Genomic DNA, 20,001 nt, shown 5'->3' with positions numbered 1-20,001 from the left:
GTTGTAAAGGACCCCCAGCGTCCGAGTCAATGCATTGATGGGAAAGAGTTAAGCTGTCTGTCAACTCGTCTTCCAACGCACAGATTGAGGGTGCCAGAACAGTGGGCACAATCCAGTCAGACAGACAACATTCTCCTGGTATTCACAAACCCAGACTTGTCCATCAGACGCCAGGTAGAGAAGTATGATCCATCACTGCACAGAACACATTTCCATTGCTCAAGAGTCCAGTGATGGTGGCTTATGATCGGCATTGTGCTTGGTGATGTAAGGCTGCATGCAGCTGCTTGGAAACCCATGTCATGACGCTTATGGCGGGGCTATAGTTTTTGTGCTGAAGCCATTCTGTCACATGTTAGTAAAGGCAGAAGGCATGGCAGGGGGCTGAAGGTTGTACACCAGGGGTTAGGAGACAGATACTATACACGGGGGACGAGGGCAGGACACTATACACCGAGGGCAAGGAGCTGGATGTTATACCCTGGGGATAATGGGCTGGATGCTATACAATTGGGGCTCAGACGCCTGATGTTATAGACTGGGGGCAGATGCTGTACACCGTGGCAAGGGGTCAGATGTTATACAGCAGGGACAAGGGGCAAGATGCTATACTCTGGGGACGAGGTGACAGATATTATACAGTGGTGGTGAAGGGCCAGATGTTATACACCAGATGTGAGGGGCTGGATGTTATATACCAGGAGTGAGGAGCCGGATGTTATACACTGGTAACTAGGGGTCGGATGCTATACACCAGGGGCGAGGGACCAGATGCTATACACTGCGGACGACGGGATGGATGTTATACACCAGGGGCAAGGCACCAGATGCTATACATTTCTTACTGGCGATCCTCCTTAGTATACATTTCTCACTGGCGATCCTCCTTAGTATACATTTCTTACTGGCTATCTTCCTTAGTATATATATCTTACTGGCGATCCTCCTTAGTATAGATTTCTTACTGGCGATCCTCCTTAGTATATATATCTTACTGGCGATCCTCCTTAGTATACATTTCTTACTGGCGATCCTCCTTAGTATACATTTCTCACTGGCGATCCTCCTTAGTATACATTTCTTACTGGCGATCCTCCTTAGTATACATTTCTTACTGGCGATCCTCCTTAGTATACATTTCTCACTGGCGATCCTCCTTAGTATACATTTCTTACTGGCTATCTTCCTTAGTATATATATCTTACTGGCGATCCTCCTTAGTATAGATTTCTTACTGGCGATCCTCCTTAGTATATATATCTTACTGGCGATCCTCCTTAGTATACATTTCTCACAGGCAATCCTCCTTAGTATACATTTCTTACTGGCGATCCTCCTTAGTATACATTTCTTACTGGCTATCTTCCTTAGTATATATATCTTACTGGCGACCCTCCTTAGTATACATTTCTTACTGGCGATCTTCCTTAGTATACATTTCTTACTGGCGATCCTCCTTAGTATACATTTCTCACCGGCAATCCTCCTTAGTATACATTTCTTACTGGCGATCCTCCTTAGTATACATTTCTTACTGGCGATCCTCCTTAGTATACATTTCTTACTGGCGATCTTCCTTAGTATATAAATCTTACTGGTGATACACCTTAGTATACATTTCTTACTGGCGATCCTCCTTAGTATACATTTCTTACTGGCAATCCTCCTTAGTATACATTCCTCACTGGCGATCCTCCTTAATATACATTTCTTACTGGCGATCCTCCTTAGTATACATTTCTTACTGGCGATCTTCCTTAGTATACATTTCTTACTGGCGATCTTCCTTAGTATATAAATCTTACTGGCGATACACCTTAGTATACATTTCTTACTGGCGATCCTCCTTAGTATACATTTCTTACTGGCGATCCTCCTTAGTATACATTTCTTACTGGTGATACACCTTAGTATACATTGCTTACTGGCGATCCTCCTTAGTATACATTTCTTACTGGCTATCTTCCTTAGTATATATATCTTACTGGCGATCTTCCTTAGTATATAAATCTTACTGGCGATACACCTTAGTATACATTTCTTACTGGCGATCCTCCTTAGTATACATTTCTTACTGGCGATCCTCCTTAGTATACATTTCTCACTGGCGATCCTCCTTAGTATATATATCTTACTGGCGATCCTCCTTAGTATACATTTCTTACTGGCTATCTTCCTTAGTATATATATCTTACTGGCGATCCTCCTTAGTATATAAATCTTACTGGCGATACACCTTAGTATACATTTCTTACTGGCGATCCTCCTTAGTATACATTTCTTACTGGCGATCCTCCTTAGTATACATTTCTTACTGGCGATCCTCCTTAGTATACATTTCTTACTGGCGATCTTCCTTAGTATACATTTCTTACTGGCGATCCTCCTTAGTATACATTTCTTACTGGCAATCTTCCTTAGTATACATTTGATACTGGCGATCTTCCATAGTATATAAATCTTACTGGCGATACACCTTAGTATACATTTCTTACTGGCGATCCTCCTTAGTATACATTTCTTACTGGTGATCCTCCTCACTATACATTTCTTACTGGCAATCCTCCTTACTATACATTTCTTACTGGCGATCCTCCTTAGTATACATTTCTTACTGGCGATCTTCCTTAGTATACATTTCTTACTGGCGATCTTCCTTAGTATATAAATCTTACTGGCGATACACCTTAGTATACATTTCTTACTGGCAATCCTCCTTAGTATACATTTCTTACTGGCGATCCTCCTTAGTATACATTTCTCACTGGCGATCCTCCTTAGTATACATTTCTTACTGGCGATCCTCCTTAGTATACATTTCTTACTGGCGATCCTCCTTAGTATACATTTCTTACTGGTGATACACCTTAGTATACATTGCTTACTGGCGATCCTCCTTAGTATACATTTCTTACTGGCTATCTTCCTTAGTATATATATCTTACTGGCGATCTTCCTTAGTATATAAATCTTACTGGCGATACACCTTAGTATACATTTCTTACTGGCGATCCTCCTTAGTATACATTTCTTACTGGCGATCCTCCTTAGTATACATTTCTTACTGGCGATCTTCCTTAGTATACATTTCTTACTGGCGATACACCTTAGTATGCATTGCTTACTGGCGATCCTCCTTAGTATACATTTCTTACTGGCAATCTTCCTTAGTATACATTTGATACTGGCGATCTTCCATAGTATATAAATCTTACTGGCGATACACCTTAGTATACATTTCTTACTGGCGATCCTCCTTAGTATACATTTCTTACTGGTGATCCTCCTCACTATACATTTCTTACTGGCAATCCTCCTTACTATACATTTCATACTGGCGATCCTCCTTACTATACATTGCTTACTGGTGATCCTTCTTACTATACATTTCTTACTGGCGATCTTCCTTAGTATACATTTCTTACTGGCGATACACCTTAGTATACATTTCTTACTGGCGATCCTCCTTACTATACATTGCTTACTGGTGATCCTTCTTACTATACATTTCTTACTGGCGATCTTCCTTAGTATACATTTCTTACTGGCGATACACCTTAGTATACATTTCTTACTGGCGATACACCTTAGTATACATTTCTTACTGGTGATCCTCCTCACTATACATTTGTTACTGCTTGCCTCTATTGTATAGTGAAGTCTCCTATACTGCTATATAGTGAGAATGTTATGCCAATGGATATTGTCGTTTTGTGTGTTAGGGACTCTCCTTTGTCTGCTCAGGTCAGTGTTCACATTCAGCATATCTGGAATCAAAATTCCTGTTGCAAATACAAAAGCAACACTTAATACTGAGTGTAGAAAAGTAAGGAAATTACAGGAGGATTTTTCGTCTTTCTTCTTCCATCAGCGCTTCTTGTGACATGGCAGATCTGAGCGCAGGACCAGTATCGGGCATGTGTGTGTTTTCTCATTTGTGTGTCACATCTCCAGTCTGTTGTACAGAAACAGCCGGTGCCTTGTAAATAGAAAATGTGAGAGAGACAGATACCTCCCCCGCGACACCTGCTCGCCTCCTCACTGTCCCCGTGCAGAACACTGCAGAGCATTTCAAAAGAAAGCATCATTAAATAATGAGCTGCTCACAGCAGGTGAAGGGTTAACATGCAGCAGGAATATTTCACTGGACGATTAGCTACTTGTGTAAATGTGACAAATAATGAAGCGTATTTATCATGCAGCTGTAGCAGATTCCTGGTGCTTTATAAAGACTGGCATGTAGACGTTACCGCCACTTTTCCAATCTGTGAATCCCGATAAAGCACAATAAATAATCATTGAAGTTTTTATTCATTGTTTTATTTTTTGCATTTCTTATGCATAGGGTTATGTTTACATTCACATTTTAACATTCCATTAGTCTATTCTGTTTTTGTCACAGTGGTTATGGAGATACATGGGGACAGGGGCTCCTAGACTAGCCCTCAGGCTAGGGGAGCCCCAGCTATCCCAGATCTCAGAGTTACCGCTGAAGGTGATGATGTCTGAGCCGCCTTTCTGGCCCTGCTCTTGACCAGCCCTGATCTTATACTCCTTCCCTCTTACCTCAGGGGAGTGCCAGACAGGAAACTGATTAAACCAACAAAGATAAACAAACAGGGGAAACCAAAACTCTATCTCTCAGCAGCTCACACAAAGGTATAAGACAATAAGATGTAAGAGGAAAATAAGAGCAGGGTGGAAACAACAAGACGATGGGAGAACTCTACAACACCCTGCATAGGGGGGGCATCTAGCACTAAAGACCATCAGGTCACGACCGCCCATGCAAAACGGCTGCAGTCGTCCACCTGCTACCCCGCATCCGCCATTCCCCCCCAATTTGTCTTCACCGGATGAAATAAAGGACATGATTTCAAGTACATGGGTGAGTGCCAACCTTTCTTTCGTATGACTACACTGTTTCAAAAAAGAACTCCACAACAACACCAATCACCAAGCAATATGATCACCAGCAAGAGTGAGACACAACAGCACACAGACCAACACAGCAATAAACTATAGTCGGCCTAGGTAGACAGCTTCCACCATCTTAAAAAGGTAGAGAGCCATATACTTTATTATAACAATTGCACAAACATACATGGATTGTTTAAAATCAGGGAGGAAAGGAAGGATAATTGACCCCATTCCTTTTCCTACCTTACGACAGAGGTCGGCGTCCTAATAAGAGAGACGCCCCTGTTCCACGATGACTGACCCTAGGTAATCCCTCCCTGTGTATTCAAAGTGTACTCCCCTCAAGAATGAAACACCCCAACAGTAGTAACACCACAGTGAGGAAAAAGGGGGGTGCTCAGTCAGTAATGGCTAATTTGTCTGTATCACCAATATAACCACTGAGGATTGGGGGTTTAGGGTCAGGAGCTGTCATTTAGGTCTGTGTGCTCAGTATTAGATATAGAGAGTTAGATATTAATAATTCGCTATTCAAGAAATGCCCAAAATTATTTCTAGCCGTATCAAAGACTGCCCGACGCGTTTCGCCCTTTAAACAGTTGAGGGCTCATCAGGGGCTTTGTGACTGGGTCTTGAAGATTTTCTTTTTGGCAATTCCGTGCTAGTGAACTCCTTTTTTCATCACTTTAAAAGATGGTTGTGATGTGTGGGAGTATTGACTCACTGGAGTTGTGTCCCAAAAATGTGTAGGTTAAGGACATGTCCTCCTATGTGGATGCTTGTTTCATCCAGTGTTTAGCACCGATGTGTCCGGAGTATAGCTAAAATTTGGTCTCAAGCGTTCCACTTTACTGATATGCGTCTGTCTATTACAATTCTATGGCTCCACAATGCCTTTGACTCTTAGATAGGATTCATTTGATTACCACACTAAGCTTGCCAGCCGTAAAGAGTAACCTTAATTCAGGAATTCAGTGCCTCCAAGTGGGCGATCCCCCGGGTGTCCTGTATTAATTTAGTACTGTCCTCTGTGTTAGCAGACAGTAACCGACATACTCATAGTCCTGATTCCAGTCCCACAGTGGGGTGACAGTGAAGGAATCCACCGCAGTAGGTATCTTCTCCGGTCTGTATGGGGAGTCCCAGGACAGGTGTTCAGTGGTCGCTCAATCCTCAGTGGTTATATTGGTGATACAGACAAATTAGCCATTACTGACTGAGCACCCCCCTTTTTCCTCACTGTGGTGTTACTACTGTTGGGGTGTTTCATTCTTGAGGGGAGTACACTTTGAATACGCAGGGAGGGATTACCTAGGGTCAGTCGTCGTGGAACAGGGGCGTCTCTCTTATTAGGACGCCGACCCCTGTCGTAAGGTAGGAAAAGGAATAGGGTCAATTATCCTTCCTTTCCTCCCTGATTTTAAACAATCCATGTATGTTTGTGCAATTGTTATAATAAAGTATATGGTTTTATATATAAAAAGTAGTATAAATATTTGGTTGAAAACAATATCTACTTTTAGTTATTGATATTGGTATACAATAAAAAGGTAGAGAGCAAATGTGATAGGTTTTCAATATGTGATCCCAGCAGTAACCCGCAGACTAAGCAGAGGTTAACTCTTGCTAGCCTGACCATGAATCAGAACAAAGCTGGTTGATGCCCGAGCCTGCCTGCCAGAAACACCAGAGAAACCATAGGGTGGAGTGTTAGAATCTGTAGTGTGAACAGGGTCTGATGCTGCCATGACAATCAGCGAGTTCTGAGCAATACTACGTGTGACAGATTTTGGGAACAAACAGCATTAAATTAAAAAACTAATCCATTGCATATCTGATGCAAATGATACTGGGGGGGGGGGAGTGATAATTATGGGGACAAATTGGGTTCCAACGTGTTCATTTTAACAATGGGAAAAAAGTTCAGCTTCTTGCGCTTTCTCTTCTGTAATAAAAATGGACACAAACCGAACCCCACAACCCCATAATAATTCATGGGGTCTCCCTGCTTCTGTTTGGAGGGATCAGAGGTGTAACGGCTCATGCTTTACTGCAGAAATGGCCTCAATCAAACTTCAAAACTCTTAATGAGTGTTTTCCAAACAAAATATCTAAAATATTTAATAACCTAAAGTAATGTAAAAATTGTTCCTGAAGCAAGAAATCAGCATTTGTTTATCATATCTGGCAACACTTCAGACTTTTCCACTTATGGCACGTAAGAACCTGAGCAATGCTGAAGGGATTCCAGGTGTAGTTTTTGATACATGAGCGTCAGGAGGACACTAACCCGATATGACCAGACGCTTTGTAAATATGACAGTTATCCACTCCAGTTGGATGCTATGTCTCGGGATAAAGGGTACTTTACACACTGCGATATCGGTACCGATATCGCTAGCGAGCGTACCTGCCCAAGTCGGTTGTGCGCCATGGGCAAATCGCTGCCCGTGGCGCACAACATCGCTAACACTCGTCATATGGACTTACCTTCGGTGCGATGTCGCTCTGGCCGGCGATCCGCCTCCTTTCTGAGGGGGCGGTTTGAGCGGCGTCACAGAGACGTCACACGGCAGCCATCCAATAGCAGAGGAGGAGCGGAGATGAGCGGCCGGAACATGCCGCCCACCTTCTTGCTTCCTCATTGCCGGTGGACGCAGGTAAGGAGATGTTCGTCGTTCCTGTGGTGTCACACATAGCGATGTGTGCTGCCGCAGGAACGACGAACAACATCGTACCTGCAGCAGCAACGATATTTGGAAAAGGCGCGATGTGTCAACGAGCAACGATTTTTCACGCTTTTGCGCTCGTTGATTATCGCTCCTTGGTGTCACATGCTGCGATGTCGCTAACGGCACCAGATGTGCGTCACTAACGACGTGACCCCGACGATATATCGTTAGCGATGTCGCAGCGTGTAAAGCACCCTATAACAGTAGTCTATTTATCTCACTACCCCAAATCATTGAAACAGTAATACCGTAAGTACTAGCTCAAAAAGTCTGTGATTTCAAGAGAAATCATGAAGTTTCTACTTTTTCTATCTTTTTTTTCCATTGAAAATTAGAAAGGAATTCAAATTGCAGCCTGATTTTTTTTTGCAATTTTTTTAACTAAAGGTAATCATTAATATGTATAAAATAATTTTTGCTTACAGCTTGTGAAATAAGTATTGAACATGTCACCAATTTTCTAAGCAAATATATTTCTAAAGATGCTCTTGACATGAATTTCTCACCAGATGTCGGTAATAACTCATCCAATCCACACAGGCAAAGAAATCAAACCATAGGTGTCCATAAATTTAGTGAGGTGTAATAATGAGATATGACTCAGGAAAAAGCATTGAGCATATGAAGTAAAAGAGGTGCAAAAAGTCATGAAAAGTCATGACACCAGCTGAAATCTATCAGTAATTAGAAAGCAATCCTGACACTTAATGTAAAATAATATATGATGGAAATAATTAATGAAATTATATAATTGAACACTGTTATTGAGCACCTGATCTTGATTGGTTTATAATGAAATTATATTCTTGCCACTTCTGGATTGTGGCCCCAACACTGCTCAGTGGAACCTTCAGTAGTTTAGAATTTTTTCTGTAAGCAATGCCATCTGTATGTTTTGCAATAATAAGGTCTTGAGACAGCTCACTGGTTTTAACCTTCATGAGATGTTTCTTGTGTGGCAGCTTGGTAATGAGACACCTTTTTAGAAGACATCACTTGAACGAGCTGATGTTATTTTTCACTAAGTGGCAGGATTACTTTTAATTTCTGATAGATTTAAGCTGGTGACATGTGCTTCCATGGCTTTTTGCACCTCTCTTTATTTATGTGTCCCAAAACTGCTCACTGGAAACTTCAGTAGTTTAGAAATTTTTCTGTACCCAATGCCATCTGAATGTTTTGCAATAATAAGGTCTTGAGACAGCTCACTAGTTTTAACCTTCATGAGATGTTTCTTGTGTGGCAGCTTGGTAATGAGATACCTTTTTATAGTTCATCAGTTGAACCAGCGGATAATGTTTTTCACTAAGTGGTAGGATTACTTTCTAATTACTGATAGATTTCAGCTGGTGTCATGAGTTTTCATGGCTTTTTGCACATCTCTTTCTTCATGTGTCCCAACACTGCTCACTGCAACCTTCGGTAGTTTAGACATTTTTCTGAAACCAATGCCATCTGTATGTTTTGCAATAATAAGGTCTTGCAACAGCTCACTGCTTTTACCCTACATGAGATGTTTCTTGTGTAAAAGCTTGGTAATGAGATACCTTTTTACAGGACATCAGTGAATTAGCTGATATTATGGCAGGATTACTTTTTAATTACTAAAAATGTTTAAAAGAACTGAGAGTCCTCAGTGGTTGATACCTTTTAATGGCTAACTGAAAAGATGGTAATAATTGCAAGCTTTCGAGACTACTCAGGTCTCTTCATCAGGTATGGTATAACACAAAATCTGAAGAGTCACATATTTATACACAACAGGACTTAGAATAGTGCAGTAAAAAAAAACAACAAAAAAAAAACAAGTTATATAAAACAGAACTATCTCTATGGCAGGGGATAACTGTTGTGGCCATAAATATTGCTGCAGTTCAGTGTGAAAGTTTTATTGTCCTCTGATCAGGGTCTGGTCCGGGCTGTGACACGCTCGGATGGTCAGAGGAGCACATCTTTTAACTGATGTAAAAAGACATGAATCCATGAGACACATTCATCCCTGCTCTGAATGTGTCAAAGGTCATCATAAGTTTGTACTCCCTCCAGAGTCCTTTGGGGGTCAGATTCTCCTTTTTGCATTTGGATAAGAAAAATATGTCGCTGTCCAGTTGTGCACGTTTCTTCAGAAGTGTCTTTAAAGACACTTTCTAATTACTGACAGATTTCAGCTTGTGCCATGACTTTCCATGGCTTTCTGCACTCATCTATCTTTAAGCATTCAATACTTTTTTCCTGCATCATTTCGCATTATTACATATCACAAAATGTATGGACATCTATGATTTGATTTCTTTGCCTGTGTTGATTGGATGTGTTGTTCTGGACATATGGAAAATTAATAGCAATAGTACCTTTTGAAATATATTTACTTAGAAATTGGTGACATGTTCAATACTTATTTCAAATTCTGAATATCAAAGGTGTCCATATCCCTTAATGACAAGGCATCATCATTACGGTGCCAGAAAACTCTTTTATCGCGCATTTAAAAACTCGTGTATTGATGATTTGCATCTCTAAAAATGTTTTGAAATCTTCTCAGAGCCAAATCCAAATTTAATCTCATTTCAAACAGTCAATCTGCTCATTGCGTTAAATCCAAAGAGATATATAAAGTGTTATCTACTGAAAAAAATACACCGAGGTGTGAAAGGAATGACAAGGTGCAAAAGTGAAGAAGCAGAGCGGCTCGGGGAACAGATGCATTCTGCTTTTAATAAGCAATGTATGCTAATCTCTGCTCATTTGTTTTCTTCATTCATGTTATGAGCAACATTGCACAATATTATGCTGGATAAATAGAGCATAATAGTTATAAAGAATCACATCACGCTCTTCTGACACATGCCCTATACGGGGACTTATTATACTGGGCCCCGCTTAGCTCTCCAGGCTGGATTGCTGTCATTAGACTCGATATATAAATCCATTCCTTATAGATACATTGTGTAATACAGAAAAACATAAGTAATCTGCCTACTTTATTAAGGTCTGTAATGGGGGTGCTGGGCTCAGCCCACCCCAAACCCGCAGACTGTCTGTAACCCTTATGAATATGATTTTACTGTGTAACTGTATCCTGGTAAATGGCCACAAGATGGCCACGGTGTGCTCGACCACTTCCCTGGGGCTGATAGTCAGGAAAGGGTTAGTGGGGTGGACTACTAACAAAGAGCAGGAGCTGTAAGCCAAGGGGAGGAGAGTCCCGGTAGGAGAGGATACCACACCTATAGGAGGTGTTTAGTGGAGCCCCAAGTAGAGTGAATTGCTAGATCCTAAGGGTCAATTCTGGACCGGGGAATGTGGGATCCTGAAACTGTAGGATTGGTCTAACCATGTTCCCTGCTGTGGGTGTTGTCCAGCCGGTCAGAAAGGCAACTGTTCCCTTGACACAATTACGCGAAGAACCCCTCTGGCAGCCGAAGGTCGCAAGAAGGTCAGTTGCGCCCTCCGAAGTAGGGTAGGTCTGGTCCTGACCATATGCAGTAGCCGGGGGGAAAGAAGATGCTGTGGACCGTGTCAGGCACATTGCAAGTCCCTGTGGGTTGGATGACTGGGTTCAGGAGCTGGAATGATCCGGGCTCTGCGTGTAACGCTGGCCAGGGGGATGAGGGGCCTACTGGAGCCTGAAGATACCCGGGTGCCAGGGAAGCGGCCGGCCGCCAATGTATATCTCATATCCGTGAATGTGGAGGCTAAGGAGAATCCCTATGGGACTAATGCCAGTGCCCTAAAAGTGCATGTGAATACAATAAATGTTATAATTCTGTTGGAACCATGGAGTGAAGGTGTGATCCTTGAAACTATGTCTCAGGAGTGCCGCATAAATAAAGTAGTGGGCGAATGGCACGGAAGATCCCCTGTAACTGTGGTGCGTTGCAGCAGGCAACGGGTTAACCACCCGTGGTGCTGCGGCCCGGTTGCCCCTGGATTCACAGCCAATACTGCCTGCCACACTCACCCTACAGGTCTATCACGTGACCATTCATTTTTGTTTTTGAGGGTAAAATATTTAGGTTCCCAAAGACTATGGAAAGGAGATTAGCTAAGGTTAATGTGTATAGCATTTAACAATAGAAAAAACTCTATTAATGAGAACAGTTATAGAAGTTTTTCTATTCCCAAAAATTGACTTTACAAGGGGGAGCCCAGAACACACAAACTTTAAAATATACAGTATATAAGTAATTGTATTGAACAGTGTCAAAATCCTCCTTAATTTAAGGTCACGGACCTAAAACTTAACAGAGGCCTAACTAAGCCAAAGCCACTGTCTACTTAGAGCACGTCCTACTTTGCCATTATGACAGATTACTATCTGTAATAACCTAACCCATCTATACACAACTTAAGGTGTTTCACCAATCACTTATAGTAAATGTTACTCACCTGTCAATTAGTTCCTTCTCCTGGGGCCAGTTTTTATTTGTGCATGTAAGTGTCAGGTCTCTGCTGTGACCCAGCAACTACCCTTGACATCATCACCCACGCCCTTTTAAGGCAGATCTGAGAAATATGTGCTCTCTGAGTATTCAGTGAGATTAGCATTTACTCGCTATTTATACTTGAGGAGCTTTCTTCACCATCCACTTCCCTAGGCTTGATAATCATCTCTTTAATAAACTGGTGCTTGATTATCACCTATCTGCATTTATTTATGAGCTCACACCCTGGTTAACTATTTGTCTGCTGTAAGCATAATGAACTCTTCTCTGCTACTTCGCATGCTTTTCACACTAGAAATCTGCTGCTCTGCCACAGTATGTAATTGCCTCTGAAAACAGGTATCTAATTTGCCTTTTGTTCTCTGCTGTCTCCTATATACATTATGAGGCCTCGCATAGCTGCTATATACAGTAAAAAGGGTATAAGGGACCTTTAAGTTTTAACATGACATACAGCAAGAGCTCTCACATAGCCTACTAAATACAGCATGAGCTCTACATAGCCTCCTATCTATATATGTCCCAAATATCCTCCTAAATACAGCATGAGTCCCCACATAGCCTCCTACATACAGAAAGAGCCCGCGCATAGCCTCCTATATACTTTATGAGCCCTCATGTAGCCTCCTATATACATGATGAGCCACACGTAGCCTCATATATAGAGGATAAGCCCCCACATAGCTTCATTATACATAGTATGTGCCCCAATATACAGTATGAGTGCCCAGATAATCTCTGTATACACAGTATATGCCTCCTATATACTTTATGAGCCCCCACATAGCCTCCTATATACTTTATAAGCCCTCTTGTAGTCCCCTATATACATGATGAGCCACACAGCCTCATATATAGAGGATAAGCCGCCACATAGCCTCCTATATACTTTATAAGCCCTCATGTAGTCCACTATATACATGATGAGCTACACAGCCTCATATATAGAGGATAAGCCGCCACATAGCCTCCTATATACTTTTCGAGCCCTCACATAGCCTCCTATATACATGATCAGCCCTCACATAGCCTCCTGTATATATGATGAGCCACACAGCCTCATATATAGAGGATAAGTCCCCCACATAGCCTCAGATATACATTTCTGAGTCTCCACATAGCCTCCTATATACATTTCTGAGGCCCCACATAGCCTCCTAGATAAATGATGAGCCCTACCTAGCCTCATTTATAGATGATGAGCCCACACATACCCTCCTATATATATTTCTGAGCCCCCATATAGCCTCCTAAATACATTTCTGTGCCCTCATCCTCCTATACACTTATCCCCAGCCACCACTTAGCCTCCTACATGTATGCAAATATTCCATACATATGAAAAAAGCACACTACCTACTCACCTGGCTGCAGTTCCCCCGCCACTCTGCTCCAGTCTCCAGTGCCTTGGTGCTCCGCACAGCACACACGATGATGTGGCGTTATCGCGCCTGCTTTGAATCAAGCTGATTGGTAGAAGACGGAGACAGTGGCACCATCCTTCACCATTATGTAGATGGAAATAGTGGTGACATTGGAAAGCTGGCGGTAGCAGAGGAGGGCATGGTGCAGCTCATGGTGAACTGTTTTCAGTCCTTCAGCTGTCTTGGTCCTTGGATCGGACTGGAACAGCGAAAGGGCTGGATATGACCCATGGAGAATCCAAATCACCAGTTTTGTGTCTTCTCGGATCTTCGTAGCAGCTACTCCTGGACCTTTATGAAGATCCCAGCTAGTGTGCAACATGAACAACTTCCAACCGTAACATATTGAGCCACATAGTTTTTGTCTCTTTTTGTTTTTCAAAATTTGGGAGGCATGAACATGCAGATCACATAATGGTCTTTGGAATACAGGAGTAAGGTCCTCAAACATCAAAGGATTCAGGACAGAGTAGTCAAATATCAGACACAGTCTGCCTGGGTTTTGAACAGCAAAAATCCTGCAGTTCACGGGATGAAAAATTGATTTCTCCTTAACTGTTTCCTGTTATTGGTGGATTATGTAATGCTATTGATCATCGATCACCTCTGCCCTCCCCTGCGGTGCTGGGAGTCTGCACATGTCCTGTGAGATGAAGCTGCTCAGAGCTCAGTCTGTCACATTTCTTTTGCCTTGCTTTGCTTTGCTTTACACATGGATTTGAAAAAGTAAATAACTTTAGGTTCACACTTCCGTTAAATTTTATCAGTCATAATCCGCTGCTCTGGTAAACAACGGAATCCGTTTAGCGGATTCCGTTGTTCCCATAGACTTGTATGAGCGGCAGATTGTGACTGATGATGCTGCATTGCACCCTCCGTCCAACTGATCAGTCGTGGAACGACTGACCGCAGGGCAAAAGGAACGCAGCCTGTAACGTTTTTTGAGCAGCGCAATCCGTAGGATTTTGCTGCGCATGCTCTCTTTGGCTCCCTGCACACGTAACCAGGATACACATTGGGTTACTAAGCAATGAGCTTTGGTTAGTTACCCGATATTTACACTGGTTACGTGTGCAGGGGGCCAGCGGTAAGCGATGAACGCTGTTAACCAGTGTAAATATCGGGTAACCAAGCAAAGTGCTTTGCTTTTAGTTACCCGATATTTACCATGGATACATGTGCAGGGAGCCCGACACTTCCCCGCTCGGTTCCGCCCCCTCCCGCACTCCGCATGTATACACACACACACCTGTCCCCAGCCCTGCAGTACCCGCGGCACTGATGTCCTCAGCGCCACGGCCCCGCTCGGCTCCACACAACTCGGACTCCATCCCCTCACGCTCCACCCCCCGCACACAACGGAGTCCGACAATGAAAATTCTGTTCTTTGTCATCCGTTGTACAACGCATCAGTCACATGCGTCAAGCAACGCATCTGACTGATGCAAAACAACGGAAATGTGAACCTAGCCTAAGACCTCTAATAAGTAAACATCTTGTTATGTGCCTTTTTAACGGCATTTTTTATACATTTTTTAATGCAGTTTTGTCACAAAACATGTTGCTTTTTTGCTGCTTTTTTCATGCATTTTTCCTTCCTCAATACCATTTTGCTATATCATCAGCCAAAGACCCGGCGGCGATCGCGGGAGTACAGCGCCTGAAACTTTGAGATCGCCATGAGTACAAAAAATAAAATGGAACAAAAGCCAGGCAAAAAACTTAAAAAACTATGAAAACACGATAAAAATGAGTGTTTTTTTCTGCTGCGTTTTTTCCTTCAAAACATGCAATTTTGTGTGCAGAAACTCTGCATACAAATCTGCTACATGGGCACATACCCTTATGCCAGCAAAGTCAACGAGAATCCTGAAGTTTTGTGCACATGTTCCTTTTTTTCCCTTGCAGATTTGGTGCAGAAATAAATCTGCAGCATACTAATTCTTTGGCTATGTGCGCACGTTGTGTTTTTTCATGCGTTTCTGCAGCGTTTTGAACTGCAGCGCTTTGATTTCCAAGCAAAGTCTATGGGAAATTGGGATTTCTTGCGCGCACAATGCTTAAAAACGCAGCGTTTTAGTTGCAGAAAATTTGTCAAAATCTCTGCGTTTAGAGAAGCGGCATGTCAATTGTTTTTGCCATTTTGGCAGCGTTTTGCTAACATTGAAGTCAATGAGATCTTTCAAAACGCATACACAATCAAAATCCTAGCGTTTTACATGCTTTTTTGGTGCAGAATGCATGCTTTTTTGACCAAATAAATGCATGCGTTTTTGTCACTAAATTGAAGTAATGATGTGTCCCTTTACACACACATAGTCCGGCAATTAAATTAATGAAAAACAATATTTCAACGTTATTTTAGCCATAAATATTAGATGACAGTAATCATTTTAATAAAATTAGCTATTTTGTGTATGATTTTAATCATGATCTTTGTTTTCATTTTTTTACATTTTTTTCATAGTGTTTGAATGTTAAAACTTTATTTAGTATTGTATTTGTAATGAAAACACATCTGACTTTAAGCAATGAAAAAGCATGTAAAACGCGGTTAAAACGCATGCGTATTTTTAGCGTTTTCGTGGTCCAAACCAAATTTGACAAAGACAAAATCTGCCAGAGGATGCATTTACAACTGCAAGTAACTGGATGCAACGTGCGCACACAGCCTTTCAGCATTTTTGCGCTGTTTTTCCACCCACAGAATGCATAGAAAGCACATGGAAAAACTGCATGCAAAAAAACACATTGAAAATGGTGCAAAAATGCACGTTTTTTTACATGCAGATTTGGTGCAGAAATATTCAGCATGCGCACATACCCTTACTTGCAAAATAGCAAATGTATCCAATAGTTAGTACATGGCCAGCAAACAGTTTCTATCTGATTTACAATGGAAATTGCAACTACTTCTTTTCAAGGTTAAGGGGCAAAACGTGAACACATTTTGACAGCTTAGGACCCCAACTGCAGTACAAAGGAGCCATGGTACAGAAGAACACAAAGGCCCTTTCACTGCTTACACAGGCATAATGAATCGTCTGTGAATGATGCTTCCTTTATAGGGAACCTGATATTGCAAGAAACGCTATTTACCTGCAGATATAGGGTTAATTTGCAGTTAATTAGCATTAAAAATCCTGTGTAGCCGGCTAACTTGAAGAGCAGCTACAAAGAGAAAATGAAGGTTCGATCACGGTGTAATCTCCATGTACCGGCTTTCTCCGAGTCACCAGGACATAGCAAGGGAGTGTGTCACGATGTGTCTGCAGGATATTTAGAGACAGGGGGTTCCTATACTGTCCCTCACGCTAGGGAACCCTAGGCTATCCCTAGGTTACCCCTAATGGGTGAGAGGCCTGAGTCTCATGCCTGGCTATGCTCCTGACCAGAATTAATCTGTTCCTACCAGGGAAGGAAGGGGCAGCAGTGTGATGGAAACACACATATAGACTGAAACTCAGACACACTACAAATTCACTGGAACAAACAGCAAGAGACTAAGGAGAAAAGCAAGAGAAGTAAGGCAGCAACAAAAGGACAATACCATATAGTTAATACCACAACCACTCACAGCAACAAAGCACTACAACCACCAGTAAATCTGAATCACAACAACTCACCAGACCAGTATAGATAATCTATAGCTGGCACTAAAAGAAGCATATATGGGAGGTGACTGGCTATCCCACAGCATGTGATCAAGGGAGATTAACAAGCAGCAAATCAGTTTTTGCAGTGTTTTCAACCCCAGAATGCATAGAAAGCACATGGAAAAAATGCATGGAAAAAAACACATCAAAAACGATGCAAAAATGCATGCTTTTTCTGCAAAAGATTCAGATTTGGTGCAGAAATTTCTGCAAGAATAATGCACAAGAACCACCAGTAAGTCTGGATCACAACATTCACCAGACCAGTATAAATAATATATAGCTGGCACCAGGGCCGGACTGGGACTAAAATTCAGCCATGGCATTTGGGGGTACACAGGTCCACTTTTCGCGTGGTGAATGTGTAATATCTTTGTACACTTTTAGATGTAAGTACTGTATGGCATTATGTGAGCACTGTATGGCACTATGTAACACTGTATGGCACTATGTGACACTGTATCACTCTATGTCACATTGTATGGCGCTATGTGAGTACTGTATGGCACTATGTAACACTGTATGGCACTATGTGACAACGTATGGCACTATGTGACACTGTATCACTCTATGTCACATTGTATGGCGCTATGTGACACTGTATGGCACTATGTAACACTGTATGGCACTATGTGACACTGTATCACTCTAAGTCCCATTGTATGGCGCTATGTGACACTGTATGGCACTATGTGAGTACTGTATGGCATGATGTGATACTGTATGGCACTATGTGACACCGTATCACTCTGTCACACTGTATGGTGCTATGTGACACTGTATGGCACTATGTGAGTACTTATGACATTATGTGTCACTGTATGGCACTATGTGAGTACTGTATGGCATTATGTGAGTACTGTATGGAACTATGTGAGTACTGTATACACTATGTGAGTACTGTATACACTATGTGAGTACTGTATGGCACTATGTGAGTACTGTATACACTATGTGAGTACTGTATACACTATGTGAGTACTGTATACACTATGTGAGTACTGTATGGCACTATGTGAGTACTGTATACACTATGTGAGTACTGTATACACTATGTGAGTACTATATACACTATGTGAGTACTGTATGGCACGATGTGAGTACTGTATGGCACTATGTGACACATTTTTGCAGTGTGTAGCAGACCTTGATGTATTTTCTGCTCTTTGCTTCCCTGATTTGTGGATTGTTCCGCCACATACCTGTGTCCTAATCACTCTACATGCGCTGCAGTCACTAAAGGGGATTGTACCTGTGCGGACAGGTCCAGGACTAATATCACTGATATCACACTGATTAGTCCTCAATTAATGACCCACGCCCCTCCCCACACACACACACAATACAATGCACCCCCATTACACACACACACACACACAATACAATGCACCCCCCATTACCCCTCCCCCTACACACAATACAATGCACCCTCCATTACCCCCTCCCCAGACATAATACAATTCACCCCCTACACACACAAATTACAGTACCCCATCACTATACACTCCTGCCTCCCTCCTCGGAATATAGCACTCCCCCTCTGCCTGTTACAAAGCTGTGTTCCTTCACAAATGTTCCCCGTTATGTGTCCTCAGCCCCTCCCCACTCATCCCCATTAATTACACCTGTCTCTTTGGCTCCTCCATGGAGCGCTTACCACTGCCTGATGCATCCAGTGTGGCGCTCGCAGCACTGTGATGACGTCAGCAAGGTGCTGATCTCATCACGTTGCTACATGTCGGGGGGGGCCAGTCCCGGCGCACTGTTCAAATGTATTTACGTCTGAAAGACGCAAATACATTTGAATAGGAAGGAGGAAGCTGCGGTCACCGGCACCGCCACCGCTGTGCTCCTCAGCAGTGTGTGCATGCCGGGCACACTGTCACACAGCAGGGCTGGCACAGCGCAGCGCGCTGTCTCCTGCTCCTACTGCAGCTAGTGTGCCCGGCATGCACACACTGCTGAGGAGTGCAGCGGTGACTGCAGATACAGCGGCCCACTACAGGGTCCGGCCCATCTGGCATTTGCCAGAATTGCCCTATGGTCAGTCCAGGCCTGGCTGGCACTAATGAAAGTGTCCAGCCAACAAATGTAGGAGGTGACTGGATATCCCACCGCATGTGATCAAGGGAGATTATTGTGACGCCCTGGCAAAACCAGGTAGTCACACAATAGGCCCCAACATAACACCTTCCCTCACCTAGGTTACATACAGCCGACCTGAAACCCTAGTCATCCCCCTCAGGGCAAAACAGGCACACCAGTGGGTGGGACCAGGTGGTTAGGAAACGCCCACCTAGGGGTCTAGACAGCCCGGGGAGGGAAAAGAGTCTGTTCAGCAGTTAAGCAAACAGATTGAGTTGGAGTTCAAGTTGAGAGGAGTGTGGGCTGGAGCTAGGTGTAGCTCCAGCGGAGGAGAAGTTCAAGTTGAACGGTGCCAGGGTCGGAGCCCTGGAACCTTGGCTAGGTGGCAGACGGTGGTCTCCGTCAGCAGGAGACAGGAAGACGGCTCGGCAGATCCGAGGAGGACCGGAGCAGGGTTGGAACCCGCCGGTACCGACACCGGAGACCCGACTGCAAACCGTGCCCAGAGGGGGTACTCGGACCCTGAAGCCAGGACCGGAACCAACGGCCTAGCTAATCAACCGATTGAGGGCAGGATTACAGGTCCTGTCCCAACCAAAGTCAAAAAAGCAGACAACCACCCACAGATAGGGATAGGGCAACCGCCAGGGCCCATAGATCCCACGGGTCAGTGTCAGTGGGCACGGCTCCTAAGGCACACAGAAAGCCGGGAGCGGACTCCCATGTTCCATACCGGGAA

General features: G+C 43.1%; 1 protein-coding gene across 2 annotated transcripts in view; it reads right to left on the bottom strand.

The window, feature by feature from the left end:
- Positions 1 to 20,001, bottom strand: part of CPXM2 (carboxypeptidase X, M14 family member 2) — a 136,976-nt gene that overhangs the window by 59,927 nt on the left and 57,048 nt on the right. The window lies entirely within an intron of this gene.

Source organism: Anomaloglossus baeobatrachus, chromosome 5 (genome assembly GCF_048569485.1).
Source record: "Anomaloglossus baeobatrachus isolate aAnoBae1 chromosome 5, aAnoBae1.hap1, whole genome shotgun sequence".
In the NCBI taxonomy this organism is placed as follows: Eukaryota; Metazoa; Chordata; class Amphibia; order Anura; family Aromobatidae; genus Anomaloglossus; species Anomaloglossus baeobatrachus.
Note: the sequence above shows the minus strand (reverse complement) of the source record. Positions and strands in the feature narration are given on the sequence as shown.